Source organism: Tamandua tetradactyla, chromosome 3, assembly GCF_023851605.1.
Source record: "Tamandua tetradactyla isolate mTamTet1 chromosome 3, mTamTet1.pri, whole genome shotgun sequence".
Lineage (NCBI taxonomy): Eukaryota > Metazoa > Chordata > Mammalia > Pilosa > Myrmecophagidae > Tamandua > Tamandua tetradactyla.
In genome coordinates, this window is record NC_135329.1 from 37,068,084 (window position 1) to 37,083,485 (window position 15,402).

The 15,402-nt window shown below is 35.2% G+C and overlaps 1 pseudogene; it reads left to right on the forward strand.

The window, feature by feature from the left end:
* LOC143675537 (securin pseudogene) overlaps positions 1-14,523 on the forward strand; it is a 33,186-nt pseudogene extending 18,663 nt beyond the window's left edge.
* The last annotated feature ends 879 nt before the right edge of the window (positions 14,524-15,402 follow it).

Consider the following 15,402-nt stretch of genomic DNA (forward strand, 5'->3'; position numbering starts at 1 on the left):
ATATATAATGATAATTTTATTTGGAGATTTTTTAGAGTTAAAAATCAGATTGGGGTGGGGAGGTGCGAGGGTAGTTCAGAGGTAGAATTCTTTCCATGCAGGAGACCTGGGTTTGATTCCCGGCCCATACACCTCCCCCCAAAACAAACAAACAAAAAAACCCAACCAAACAAAAATTCAACAAATATAGCTACAATAATGGGTTACTCACATGGAAAAAGAATGAAATGTGATCCTGCCATACAGCATACAAAAAAAAAATCAGACTGGATTTAAAGAGCATGGCTATTTGTATTTTGCCTTATGAGATAGGCATGTGTGTTACCTTGGCAAAGTCTTCTATAGGCAGTAAATATTTTTCTAAGTATGGTATTGAAAAAAAAAAAAAGAGAAACCTACCAAGCGTGCTGAAAAGTGGTCATAAAAATGAAAGGTTCACAGATGTTGTTATCATCTGAGCTGTCTCATTGCAGGTTGTGTGGGCTTTTCTAGTGTAACGTCACTCAGCCTGCTCTGTTCAGTCACAGGGAACTACCAGTATCTGCACAAAAATCATTAGTTAGAGTGCTAGTATTTATTCTTCTGTTATTTTTTAAAAACAGAAGATATCTTCCTCCTATCACTATCTTCTGGTTTTCAGCAAAGTAGAATAATATATTTCATCTTGTAGGTAGCCAAAACATATTTGTTGACTAATTAGTTGTTTAATTTTATTTGATTGTTGTCTTCATCATTTAATGGATACATTGCCATGTTTAATAGTTCTTTTCTTTTCTTTTCCCATAGCCCCATGCACCTGCTTCTTTTTATTTGCCATTGCTGTTTTTATTTCCTATGGCATCATCAACGATAAAAGATTAATATATGGGTCTGGATTTCCTTTCCAATTCAACGCTTTGGGAGTTATTTCTTGGGAAGATTCCAGTGTTCATGTATTCATTCATTCTAAGAAACTCATATACCATACTAGAAATTATATCTATTGAGATTAAAAATCCAAAACATGTATTTATTTGAGGGGTGAGTAAGAATCTTCACAGCTTATATGGAGCACTGAAGGGCTGCACCAAATCAGAAATACACATCTTAATTGGTTTCCAAAAGAAGTCAGATGCTTCAACCACATTTTAAAGACCAAAGACAGAAAGTGGGGTGGAAGTCAGGATAGAATGGGCAAGAGCATATTTGAAGGTTTCATGTAAATAATTGTGTTTGTAAATATTGACCTGTCTGTTATTACGTGCATTGTTTTATTTATTCCTCACAAGAACCGTGTGAGGTGGGCAAAGAAGGTATCATGGGCTCATTTTATAACTGAATCTTTAAGAAAGTGTGTGTTTGGGGGGAAGGGGGGATGGTGAAGAGAAAAACCAGCAAATATCAGCCCCGATTTTCTTAAAATAGATAATTTCTTATATGATTCTTTTTATATGTTTCTATGCTTTAGAAAATGGTATATATGTAAAGCAAGAATAGGGAAAATCAACCAGAAAAAAAAAAAAAAAAACTATGAAATGCTTACTTTAATGAAGATGCAACTCACCCTGGATCTGTTTTCATTTTCTTTTTTCTTTAAAGAAAGACAAAATTGATAATATAAAAACAAATTACATAGAGTATGAGCATTGTGCATTTATCTTTATATTCCCTGTGCCCACATGCAAATATAAACATAACAGACATTTAGTATGCATTTCAAATTAATAAATGGATAGGATCATTAGCATTATCAAAAGTAAGTACCAAATGATGTATTATAAGAATTATATTGGCCCGTTACCTTTCATCTGAGAGTTTATAATCTCTATGTGTATGAGTTTGGACTCTCTACAGAGTTGATAAAAATCTGTACATTTTATAATTTAAACGGGCTTTACTACTTAGTAATTGTGTGACTTTGGGCACATCTTTAACTTACCTATTTCTAGTTTCTTCAGGAGAAAAGTGGGGATAGTAATACCCTACTTTGTTGGGTGGTTTTGAAAATCAGGTGATTTAGCATATGTAAAGCCACTTAAAGGTGTGTTTTACGACTTGTAAATTATTGGTGTTTTCATTATTATTGTGGTTATTTGAATGTTGTGGTCATCATAGCTGATGTTTTTTAACTCCGCACTGCTGCTAGTACTATCTCCTCTAAAGAGTCAGCGTTGAAGGCCACAGTGAGGTGAGAGTGCATAGGGAATGGGGCCTCAAGGTCAAGGAAGTTGATAGCTTAAAGGGTGCACAGTTAGCAAGGACTGGAGAATGACAAAAGAACTCAGATAATCTAGCCAGGGATTTTCTGCATTAATGCAACATATTCTGTTTGTTTGCGTGTTCATTTTATCCAAAGAGAGATTTTGTAAGATTTTTAGAGAATGACCTATCATATAAACTTTGAAAATTCTTTAATTAAAAATAATAAATTGGATGCTTTTATCTTATCCTCATCTGGATCTTGCCAGTTTGTATTTCATGTAAATTGCTTGCTCATCGGATTGTGGATAAGATTTGTAGTATGTTTTCTAATACTCCACTCTTGCTGTTTCTCAAAGTTAACTTGACTTTAAAACTTTAATGGAAACCACAGTACAGGGGGTACAAGGATAGTTCAGAAGTAAAATTCTTGCCTACCATGCGGGAGACCCAGGTTTGATTCCTCGCCCGTGCACAACCCCCCACCAAAAAAAAAACAAACAAACAAAACAAATAAAAATTCAACAAATGGTTCTGCAATAATGGGATACTCATATGGAAAAAGAATGAAATGTGGCCCTGCATACAGCACACACAAACAAACAAAAAGAGTACAAAAGGGCAGGTTACTTCATAAGTTTATAACAAAGAGAACTTAAGATGTGTCAACCTTTCTCTCAGGTGCTTATCATGGCACAGGACATGCCCTGACAATTGCTCAGTAGCTGAGGTACTGAATTTATTTATAGGTAACAGAACTACATAGTGGATTGTTCATGGTTTGTTTGCCTTCCTTTCATATTCAAGTATCTATTTAGTACCTTTCTCTCATCCATATTTTCCATTCTTACGAACTATGACTATTGAAACATTTGGCCTACCAAACAAATGTAATTAAGTGGACAATTTATTTCACAACAGGAATTGAGAGCCACTTTTCATTCTTGACACTATAGTCATGCAGTTCTGTTATCTTTGTCTCTTTTTGGATCTATGACATAAGGAAACAAAATGCAGTTCTCCATCGTATTTTATTTTATTACCATTAAATTAGACAAGAAGGAAATATTCACCTATTAAATCTTTGAAGCAGAATTTTCTTATAAAAATGACAATTCTTCAAGAATACAATGAAGCTGCAGTAGTTATATCATTCTTTAAACACTGAAAATGATGTTTGCCCTTTCTGATCACTTTTGCAATTTTTTTGAGAATCATTTCAAGGACTCTTGCTTCAGTCATTTTAGCTCATTTTCCCATATCCGATCTCAACTCATTCTCCTATAAGTAAACCCCATTTTGTCTTTGACTTTCATAACCATGACCATAATTCAGGTTCTCCTTATTACATTTCAACATCTCATATAGGAAAAAAATTGAATACATATTTCTGGCTTTAAATCACTATAAATGGCCTTTGTAAAAGGAGATGGAGGGAAAATTACAAAATCATTTATAGAGGAAAAAAGGAGCTATTTGATATCTCCAACAGATACTCTGATTATAAATAATCCCACAGAAATTATCTAAAGCAGCACTGCCATTAGAAATATCATGAGAGCCACACATATAATTTTAAATGAGTAGCCACATTAAAAATTATAAAAAGAAACAGTTGTGGTAAATTAAGATAATTTATTTTATTTTTTATATAAATATATATATAATTGTATATCCAATAGAACAGAATATTATCTGTTCAACATATAATCAATAAAGAGATATTGTACATTCTCTGAAAAATCTTCAAAACATGCTATGTGTTTTACACTTACAGAACATTTCAATTTAATTTCAAATTTCCATTGGAAATATTTGATGTATGAATAGAATGCATAAAATTTACAGTTGAAAAATTTGACATTCATACTCAAAACCTGAAGGGTTTTCTATAGCTGACTTGAGTATCGGTGGTAAATTTTATACAAAAATCAATTAAAGTAGAATACAACTTAAAATTAAGTTCTTAAGACAGAATAGCCATATTACAAGTACTCAACAATCATACATGCCTAGAAGACTGAAAAAGAAGGGAGAAAAATAAAATTTAATCCCTTGTTTACCACCAAAATTTTAAATTACAGTGCAGAAGAAATGGGGGAAAGCATATGTACTAAACACTTGCTTAATCTTCACCCCTAAATACCTCGTCTCTGCCCTTAAAAAAAAAAAAAAATTTTTTTTTTTCCCAGAATAAGAAAAGACAGGAACTGGGTGAATGAGCTGTCGTGACCAAATTGGCAGAATCCAGAGTGGAAGGTGAGGGTGGTGTTGAGGAGAATAAATATCTATTGCTATCTCCTTAAGTGGTGCACAAGAAGGTCTGGTGCCTTCAAGGAAACAACACAGGAAAATCCAATTAATTCAATAGTGCCCTAAAGGTGGTCATTGCCAAAGGCATTATCAAGTGAATTGTGGAGAAGGGGGAAAGGAATTTCCTCCCCTTGGGCTTCAGCACAGCGGAATCCTTCAGGAAAATGGAGGCAGTTAGCTAAAAATCACCAGAACTAATGCAGCATACGAGGTTTAGATGCTAATTGAAATCAAGATGGGAACAAATAGCTTCTTCAGGACAACGGTGTCTAAAAGAACGTATAGTCAGTCTAGCTATGTCAGAATATCTTAAAACAAACAACAGCAAAAAAAAAAAAAAACCTCTTTGATAAGTGTTTGAGGAACTTCTGAACATCTGCAATAGCAGTCGTTCATGAAGATATCCATTCCATTTTCCCTTATTGTGCATTCTTAGGAAGATACTTTGTATATTTCTGACAAATTCTTTGTTCAATAATTTCCACTTACTGGCACTTGATTTAGAAGAGGCACTTCTTGAGAAAAGATGAAACTATTGTTTTGGAGAAGTCAAGCAATTTAAAGCTGAAGCTTCCCTGAAGAAAGGTTATAGGTTTGCGGTTTGAGGCTCCTTCAGAGGAAGGAATCTGGTACTTTGCTGAGGCTTGAAAAACTGAGACAATTTTAAATTGCAAATTTTATATGTGAACTAAATTTATACCTGATGCAAAACTTTGCATGTGAACTACATTTTTTTTACTCTTTGGAGTGGTAGCTCTAGAATTTTTATGTAGAAGAGGTTCAAGGCTAAATAAATTTGGAGGAGACTGTTACAGTATTTGTGCGCAAATCACATTTGCTTCTTGTTTGCTGTAGTCATTTTAGTTTTATGTCTATTTGGTGTAGACAGGAGGAAGCTGGTGAAGATAATGAGGAATTTTAAAGGCTCCTAAACCAAGCTATACAAGGGCATTTCCCTTCTGGCCTCTGACAGCATTACTATGAGAAAATATCCAGTAACCACAGGACTATTAGAGCAGAAAAGAAGGTGGTCAAAATATCAGGATTCCGATTCACATATACCAGTCAAGCCTGTTCATGGCTTTTAATAAACTAGATGCATATCTTTGCAGATATATAGATAATAAATCATCTGAAGTGGGGACTCCTGGATTCCATCCCAGCCTTTTCTGATGGCATATTAGAAAATAGAGGGAGTTAGGTGACATCTAAGATACCTTCCAGCTATCAACTGATAGGATACCCTGCTAGATGGCTCCATCTGGATTTAGTGATCATGACCCATTCTACCCTCTCATGCCTCATTAAAATCCAAATTTCCTAAGTGCTGCAAATGCAAGTCTATTAAAGTTTTTATTTTACCGCTATCTAGCCAAAGCTACATGAGGAAATATCTTCCTCTCGGGTGTGAAATGAAATACCAAATTCATTGACTATTATCTATAGCAAGTACTCTAAAGTTGTAAGGAACTTAAATTTATGGATGTTATTTTGCAGATATTCCCTTATGAAATTCCAAGCCTGAGTAAAATAGTAAGTAGGCCTATGATCATTCTGCCACCATACTTGCAATTTTTATGAATATAGAAAGACAGTCCAGCTAAATACTTTTAGCTCTCCCACTTTTGTTCTTTCAGATGAATGTAAAAATAAAAACTAGAACATCATGAGTAACTGTGGCTTTTTAAATTGATCTAAAAAGAATTTCAAGGCTCGAAGAAGCACAGAATTTAGGCTACTTTATTTCTGGACATTCTTCTCATCGCTTCTCTGATGACTTTTAGACTCATGAAAAATGTACACATCAAATATACAGAGTGTGAAAGGATCACACAACAACATTGACTTTGTCTAAAATGCACCCCCGTGTCATCCAAATCTAGTCAACTCTCTCACCTGATAAAATCTAGCATTACTGTATCTTTGCAATGGAGCTATCCTTGAACCTAAAAGGTAAGGAGCCATGACTTCTCCTGTGCTCACAAAGCACATTAACTTCTATTAATTTATTACACATATATTAACTTATATATGTATTTATTGTATTACTTTTTCACTTGTATTATTTCTGTTTTTATGTAGCTTTATTCCACTGAACCATGGGTTCATTCATCCATGTAATTTGTTGCTCATATTTTATTGAGCATATATTATTAATTACCAGGAAAGCTCTATAATTGGCAGTAAAAATGAACTGAGTAGTGAGACAGAGTCATTCCTGGCCCTCAAATATCTAATAATATATTGAGAAATATTGACTGTCAAGAGGCAAATGATTTAATATGTAAATATCATAAAATATTAAAAATTTTATCAAGATAATAAATAGGATGCTGTGATAGGGAATAAAAGGGTAAGAAGGGCCTATTTCAATAAATTGGTAGTGAAGAACTCTTGGAGTCCTTAAAGCTGAGAAAGGACTACTCACTATGTGTGCCTAGGAAATATTTGATTGTAGTAGGGCAAGAGAGAAAGTGGGGAGGCCAGTTAAGAGGGGGCTGTCAAAGTAACCCATGGAGAAATGAAAATGACAAAAAGTTTTTATAGAGTGAAAAGGAGTTGATGTGTCTGGGGTGTAGATAAGAAGTGCAATCAATATGACATCTTGATGAATTGAATACATGTGATAAGAAAGAGGAAGGAGACCAAGATAATTTCTGTGTTTCTGACTTTAGCAAATTGGTCTGTGCCATTGAGTGAAGTTGATAAGATTGAGGGTCTAAGAAGTTTGTTGAAGTGGTGGAGTAAATGACAAGCTCAGTTAACCTTGTACAGCCATGAGATTTGTGACTAGTTAGTTGGATATAGAACACTGAATATTAAAGGAGATGGGAATGGGACATTGTCTCTATATAAAATAATACCTAGTCATAAAAATTAACATCATTACATAAGGAAGTGACTCTTACTACTCACTATATGTAAAATCTGAGGAACTTTAAAACTATACGTTAAATTAGAATATCTGGAAAGACACATATCTGTACAGCTTAGAAGCTGCCAGGTGATCCCAATATACAGACACCAACTTAAGAGAAGGGGCAGGTAATCTACTTTGTATCTTCAAATTCTTAGCTCCATTCCTGATTATAATAATAATGATCAAGTAAAGAAGGAGGAAGAAGCAGAAGGGGAGAAAGAAAAACAAATATGACTCTGAAAAATGATTATTCTGGATCAGATTCCTTGCTCAGAGCTTTAAGTATATTAGCTAATTTAATAATTACAGTGATTCTATACTGTCTGTGCTATTCTATATTACAGATGTGAAAAATCAGGATTAGAGGGCTAAAAACACACGTGAAGAAATGACTAGTAAATGATATAACCAAGCCAAGCTGAGAAATTACATGAAAATCCTTAACTGTGTTTGTGTTCTTAAAATTCAATGAAAATTCTTATAAATCAATTCAATTCAATTAAATGAATTAATTGGAAATGCTATATAATGTTCTAGTTTGCTAGCTGCAGGAATGCATCACACCAGAAGCGGATTGGCTTTTAATAAAAGGGGATTTATTTTGTCAGTTCTTCAGAGGAAAGGTAGCTAACTTTCCACTGAAGTTCTTTCTTACGTGGAAGGCACAGGATGGTCTCTGCTGGTTTTCTCTCCAGGCACCTGGGTTCCAACAACTTTCCCCAGGGTGATTTCTTCCTGCACCTCCAAAAGCCTGGGCTGAGCTGCGAGTGCTGAGACGAGGAATGCCGAGCTGCTTAGGCTGTGCTACTTTGCACTCCTCATTTAAGCACCAGCCAATTAAATCAAAGGTCACTCATTGCATCAGACACGCCTCCTAGCCGATTGCAGATGTAATTAGCAACAGATGAGATTCACCTATCATTGGCTCATGTCCACAGCAACAGAACTAGGTCAAATCTGTTCTGGTTTGCTAGCTGCCGGAATGCAGTAGACCAGAAACAGAACAGCTCTTAACAAGGGGAATTCAATGAGCTGCCAGTTTACAGTTCTAAGGCCAAGAAAATGTCCCAATCAAAACAAGTCTATAGAAATGACCAATCAAAGGCATCCAGGGAAAGATACCTTGGTTCAAGAAGGCCGATGAAGTTCAGGGTTTCTCTCTTGAGTGAGAAGGCACATGGCGAACACAGTCAGGGCGTCTCTCTCATCTGGAAGGGCACATGGCAAACGCTTCGTCATCTGCTAGCTTTCTCTCCTGGCTTCCGGTTTCATGAAACTCCCCAGGAGGCGTTTTCCTTCTTCATCTCCAAAGGTCGCTGGGTGGTGGACTTCAGCTTCTCATGGCTATGTTGTTCTGCTCTGCTGTCTCTGAATCTCTCGTTCTCCAAAATATTTCCTCTTTTATAGAACTTCAGAAACTAATCAAGACCCACTCAAATGGGTGGAGACATGTCATCCCCTAATCCAGTTTAAGAACCACTCTTGACTAAATCACATCATTCAGAGAGATAATCTCATTACAGTTTCAAACATACGGTATTGGATAGAGATTATTCTACCTTTATGAAATGGGATTTCTATTAAAACATGGCTTTTCTTAGGGGGCATGCTTCCTTTCAAACCAGCACAAATGTATACAAGAGAAAGCCTGCAAATTGATAGTGCCTCAATGTTGCTTTTGAATCTTTAGCTTCGGCTTTGTATCCCAGTTTTTTAATTCCTTTAATACCTACTTTGAACAACAGAGGTTTCTGGCCAATATGGAAAGAAACAAGGTGACTACTAAATTGATAAATTATTTTACTCCTTCATTAGAGTCCTAGAAGTATCTACTTGAAATCTTTTGAATAGTAACAGATTTGTCTTTAGACCACGACACACAATCTTATATAATGCACTTAGATTATATTTTGCTATATTAAAATACTGACTTCCCAAACTGTGCACCCCAAAACCAAAAATACTAGTGACATGTTTTCATCATGAGAAAAGCTACCAAATGTATCTTTTATTTGCTTTCATTCTAGATTTAAAAAAAATAGATTGCAATATAGTACTTTATGAAGTCTTCAAATTTTTAGAGAATCCAGAATTGCCTTATGAAAAGCGTTCTTTGTTCTGAAGACTTAAGTGTTAATGCTTTTTACCACCACTATTATTTTGCTGTTACAGGGCATTGGATGCTGATATTTTGTGTCTGTGGGAGTGAGAAATGAAAATGCCAGATATATGACAACATGATGCATTGAGTCCACCCACATGAATATCATTAGTGTCATACTCTGTCTTCTTGTCTTGTGGCAAGTTATATTTCCAGTAAAAACATAATACTGTAATTCAGAATGTTTTCACTAGATTTTTGCATGATTTTAGACATTTAAAACCCCTAATAAAGCTGACAGCGAGCTCTGCCATATTTTTCTTTCTTAAACAGCTTCATCAATTTAACGAAAATCAATATTGCATGAAGCAGGCTTAGAATTCTGCAGTAGCTATTTAAAATACATTATAACATGCTAGAACCGGATCGTCTCTCAGAATACAAATAAACTCCCTACTTAATACAAAGATACATGGCTTTTGCATTTGATGACTATCGAATGTATATTTTTCAAAATCACTTTAGAACTGGAATACTTATTATGTACATTTAAATTCGGCTTTGATAGCAATTATTTAAAGCATTGAGATGCCCTTTTTCTTACATAAAGCAGCCCTTTAAGGATAAGTATTTGTATATTTAATTTGTTTTATTCTTAAAAGTTATACATACCAATTTGTTCATTCTGAATAACATACTGGTCCCTTCTGTTCAGAGGTTTGTGCACATGAAATATACTACAGATATGGGTTTGTGCACATTAAATATAATACAGATATTTGGTATTGACTCTAAAATGAAAGTGCTTTAGAATAAAAAGGTGAAGGGAATTGAAAATCAATATTTATAAAGCACTTACTATGCCATGGTTACTGTTCTAGGGACATTACCCATGTATGTATCTAATTTAATTCTCACATTCCCTGACATGTAGTGCATTATATTATCCTCTTTTGTAGGTGAGGAAACTAGTACTCTGGGAGAGTTGAATATTTAACCCATGATTACACCTTTAGGAAGTTAGCAAGTACTGAAATCAGTATGCAAACCTAGGTCTGCTTGGCTTAGTTACTCATTACTCCTTAGTCTAAATTTATGCTATAACATTTTATTTTGCAGTTTCCCTATTGAACCTGCTTTTAATATTATATCATGTCTTGGCAGCTGGACTATTTTTTCCAATTTGAAATATTTTGTCTCAGAGACTTATAATCATTCTTTATGTTCCATTTCAGTGGTCTTCTGTAGGAAAACCCAAACTGTAATCTGAATTTCTGCATTTAAAAATGGCACAAAAATAGAGATCTGAAAAAATGGTCTACTAAATATTGACCAGTGTTTCATCTATCTTAGGGCTTTCATTTATTATAATTTAAAACAATAAAACATACTGAATTAAGAATTCTGAGTTATGAGACTCACTTTCACTTACAAATGATACATTTGTATCACCCTAGAGTTACCATAAAGAAAAACAAGTTCATTATTCCACGATGAAAATAAGCAAGTCTTTAACATGGATTTTCCAGAAACAAATTAGCATGAATTTATTCAAATGCAAAGGTATCTCGTTGGCAGTAAGACATTCATTTATAATGAAAGTGGCTCAGAGCACGTAGGTACCAACCATTAGTTCCACGGGCACCTCTAGGACACCACGCATTTTTTACATAATGCAAGCTTACCTAAAAGAATAGGTTCTCTTTTAATTATGTTTCTGTTGTTTCTATTGATGAACTTTTTCTTCCCCTGTCTCCCTCACACCCACTTTAGATGGCTTTTCTAAAGCAGGCACAGCAGGATATGAATTTAGCTGGGTTTACCCTTGCTCAATTTTGAATAACTGTAAGAAGTTTTTAATAAAACTATGCATTTCATTAAATTCACATTTCTAGACATACTTGTAAATCCGCCTCTGATATTAACTTTCCTCTGAAACTTTCCCTATCTTTTACAGAATTGATCATTCTTTTTTTTTTTCAGTGTCTCCATAGTGTTAAATATCTTTCTACGCTGTATCATGGCGCCAACTACACTGTACCATAATTATAGTTTATTTCCATGCGTGCTTCCCTGGATCTAGGTGCTACTTCAGCTCAAAGTCTCTGGTCACTGCAAACAAATTCATCTCCTAGGAGAGAACCCAACCCATAGTAGGTACTCATTATATATTATTGAATTATTTAGCGAATAGCATGAGAGAGCAGCTCCTAAACTCTGACAGAATGAAATAGCCACATCACATTCACCAGCAAATTCCTTTTCAGAGCATATTTTATAAATCATATACACAAAGACTGGGGCATAAAATGCCATTTGCTTTCTATGATGGAAACTTATGATGGAAATAAGATATAAATTTTCAGTGAGGCTCAAGACATCAAAAAGCTGTTTACTGTTTGAGATTTATAATGAATTGGCCCATATTCTTATTACTTACTCTGTTTAAGAGCTAATTTTATTTTCTGTCTGGTTGTTTATTTTGGGGAGGAGGCTGACTTCATTATTGGTACGAGTTGTATAATAATTAACAGCAGCTAATACCTAAATCTGAGCTGTACAATCACGAAAGAAACCCTTCATCAATCAGTAAGTCTAGTTTCACAATCATATTTTGAAGAAGTTATTGACAACAGGTCTAATTTCTTTTATAGTTACTTGTTACTAGATCTTGTACTTGGCCAGTCAAGCTTTTCTTACTCATTAAAAAGTATTTATGCTATTTTTCTTATTTAAAAACTAAGGAAACCAAACTGTATGAAGGTTGATTGGATCAAGCACTCTCAGCCCCCAAGTGTTGAGTTGGCCTTCACATCAATTTCCGGGACTTAACTCATACTATTCCATCTTTGCTACTTGCCACTTATGCTTGAACTTGAGAGTCATTAGGGTGCTTTGTGAAGATGCATGCCATTAAACATCTTCCCCAGAGTTCAGATGCCTCTTTTATGATGGGGGGTTAAGGTGGGAGAACTTTTGCTTCAATCTGGAGATTAACAAGCATTCCAGGTAATTCCTATGATAACCCAAATTTGGGAAATATGCTACATCAGACTGCAACTTCAGCAACACTTTGGAACCACTGATGTCAAGAATTTCTCAAATATGAGTGATCACAAGAATCAAAACTGAAGCTCTATGATTTTGAGAGCTGTCTGTCAAAGAAAGCATTGCTTAATCAGTACACCTCCAACTTTAGTCAGATAAATAAATCATTTTAAATCAAAATTCACACTTTTTTACAAAGTGGCAAGATGTTGGGTGGTTGTCCAACTGTCCAAAGGAAAACAAAATGATGTATAATGTCCAATTATACAGGACAAATGCAAAGTATACTTCCTTTCTCTCCACGGTTCCTCTTGTTCCTTTCCCATTGATCATTAATGCACTTAAACAAAGTATATAGACTTTAAATGGTTCTCTAGTTGATTTCAGAAAGCCAGGGTTCCTCTCTAACCAAAGGATAAATGTTCCAGTTTAGATATTTCATCCTTCCTCTGAATCTGGAAGTCTTGGGATCTCCTTAATTAATATACTTTGAAGTTGATCACTAATACAATTAAAATTTCACAGGTGATATTTGGGTAGCTATATTTAAATAAATAACCTTTTAGTGGCTTTGAAGTTTGCCCACTTTTTCTATTCTTTTTTAAAACAGGATAATTCCCGTATATACCAGAAAATAAAAACCCACAAGTTTGCAATAAATGCTGATTTTCCCCCCATTTTTGAAAAGAACAGAGCCTGCATGTCTTCCAAATACTTTATTCTGCTATATATGAGGTCACTTGATGAGGGAAGGCAGAATGTACATAGAACAGGGAATATGGCTTTTAGCTGGCTCCAAGCCAACCATAATAATTCACACTTTCTTTTGGTACAAGTTAAAAAATGGGTCAGTACAAGGACAGAACACTCTTTTCAGCTTGCTATGCAGCCAATGAAAATTAACAAACTCTTAAGAAATGGTTGAAGCACATGTTGATGTTCTCTTAACACCTGGAACTGAATAATGGATGGCAGTTTGACTTGGCCGAACAATGGCTATGAAAAATGAAAGTCAGAAAAAGAGGAGAAAGAAAAGAAAGCTGCACAGATTAAAGGACACTTTGAGACAGTCCTTATAGAATACCTAGTATATTGTCTTCATTATGAAAAAGAAAGAAAGAAGGAAGTGAAGGAAAGAAGGGAGGGAGGGAGGAAGTTCTGTGGCAGGAAAGTGACTCCTAAAATAAGATAGGTAATTATAATCTGAAATGGAAGTTGAAGTCTCCATCCCTGGTCCTTAGTACTGGATTTATCCTTTTTATTTTTTAATTTTTTTTTAAGAAGCTTAGGTGAGTTTTGTGGTTAAAACCAAGAATAATCAAAGAGGTTTTCTTTGTTGATAAGAAAAATGGAGAACCAGGTACCCATGTGGCTTCTAAGGATGGGCTGAAGCTAAGGATCTAGGCCTTATCCTTCAGGGGTCAAAGTCATCTATGGGAGCGCTCAGTTTTCATCACCACGTGTTGGCAAAATATTTGATGCTCCACCAGTTTTACCTAGGGGTGCCGGGAAGGCTTTGAGAATTGTCAACAGAGTTACACAAAAGTCAGTAAAGATGAATGGGCTCCTCAAAACATACACACACACAACAGCCAACCAATCAAACAAAAAAAAAAACAGCTCTCTCTGCCAAAAAGATGACTGAGAAGAATGTTCGAAGCAAAAGCTCTGTTCCTGCCTTGGATGACATCTATCCAGAAATGAAAATAATTCTTTCCCTCCAGTCTCTAGAGTTTGAGGGCTTTGACCTGCCCAAAGGGCTTCGGAATGAACACCCGCCCTTGAATGGAGTGTCTCTCACGACCCTGGAAGAGGAGAGGGGACCTGAAACTCTGTTGGAGCTGGGCTTGCCTCCACTGTGAGGGCCTCTGATGCAGGTTCTGTGCTGTTGCAGTCCCCTTCAAGCATTCGGTCCACCTTGGATATTGAATTTCCACTTGTGTGATATGACTTAGATATCTAAATGTCTTAATAGTGTTTAGTTTGTGTGTATCTTTTTGTATCAACAAAGCAACTCTTTAATTTAAAAGGAGGATTTGTTTTGAAGCCATTTATATGTTTTGTTTACTCACGCATGGTAGAATTTAATTGATTACCAAGATATAAGAATGACTGCACCACTACTCTGGGGTACGGTGAGGAGTGGTGGGTTAATACTATCACACAATTACATCCAGTGTGCACACAGAATGCCTGGAAGGACAAGTTATTTAACTCTCCTATACTTTAAGTTCCATCTCTATAATAGGGGTGGTATTGATAATACTTTGTTTGTGATAATTAAATGAAATGTCTAGATATGAACATAAAGAACTTAGAGTGGGATTTAGTAAACCTTCAACAGTGGTGGCTGTGATGATGATGCCAATTATGATAGTGATGATTTGCTAAATCAGTGATAATCCCTGCTTGCCCTAGTCTAGGGACCAAAGAGCAATGAAAATTCAAGTTCTTCGATTATCTATCACAAGAGGAGACTACTGGAAAGAAGAACCCATTTGCTACAAGTTGAATTAAACATTACGCAACAAATTTAGACACTTCATATCACTATTCAAACATGTACTTAGCACAGTTACCTCTCACAATGGACTTCAAAGTAATTGTCTGGCCAGGGTGGATAGGCTGGTGTTTGTATTTTCTCTTTAATATCAGCTATATCAGCCTCTATTCTTTACATATCTTTATGATTTTCTTTCAAAATGTAGAGATGGTAGACAGGTATGTGATCCAATAAGAACCTCATTGCCTAAATTTGCTGCCTCCACTGCAAATCTCTATGATATTACTTTATTTCTCCTATTGTTTACCTTATTCCACCTCTTTTCAAGCATTTTGTCTT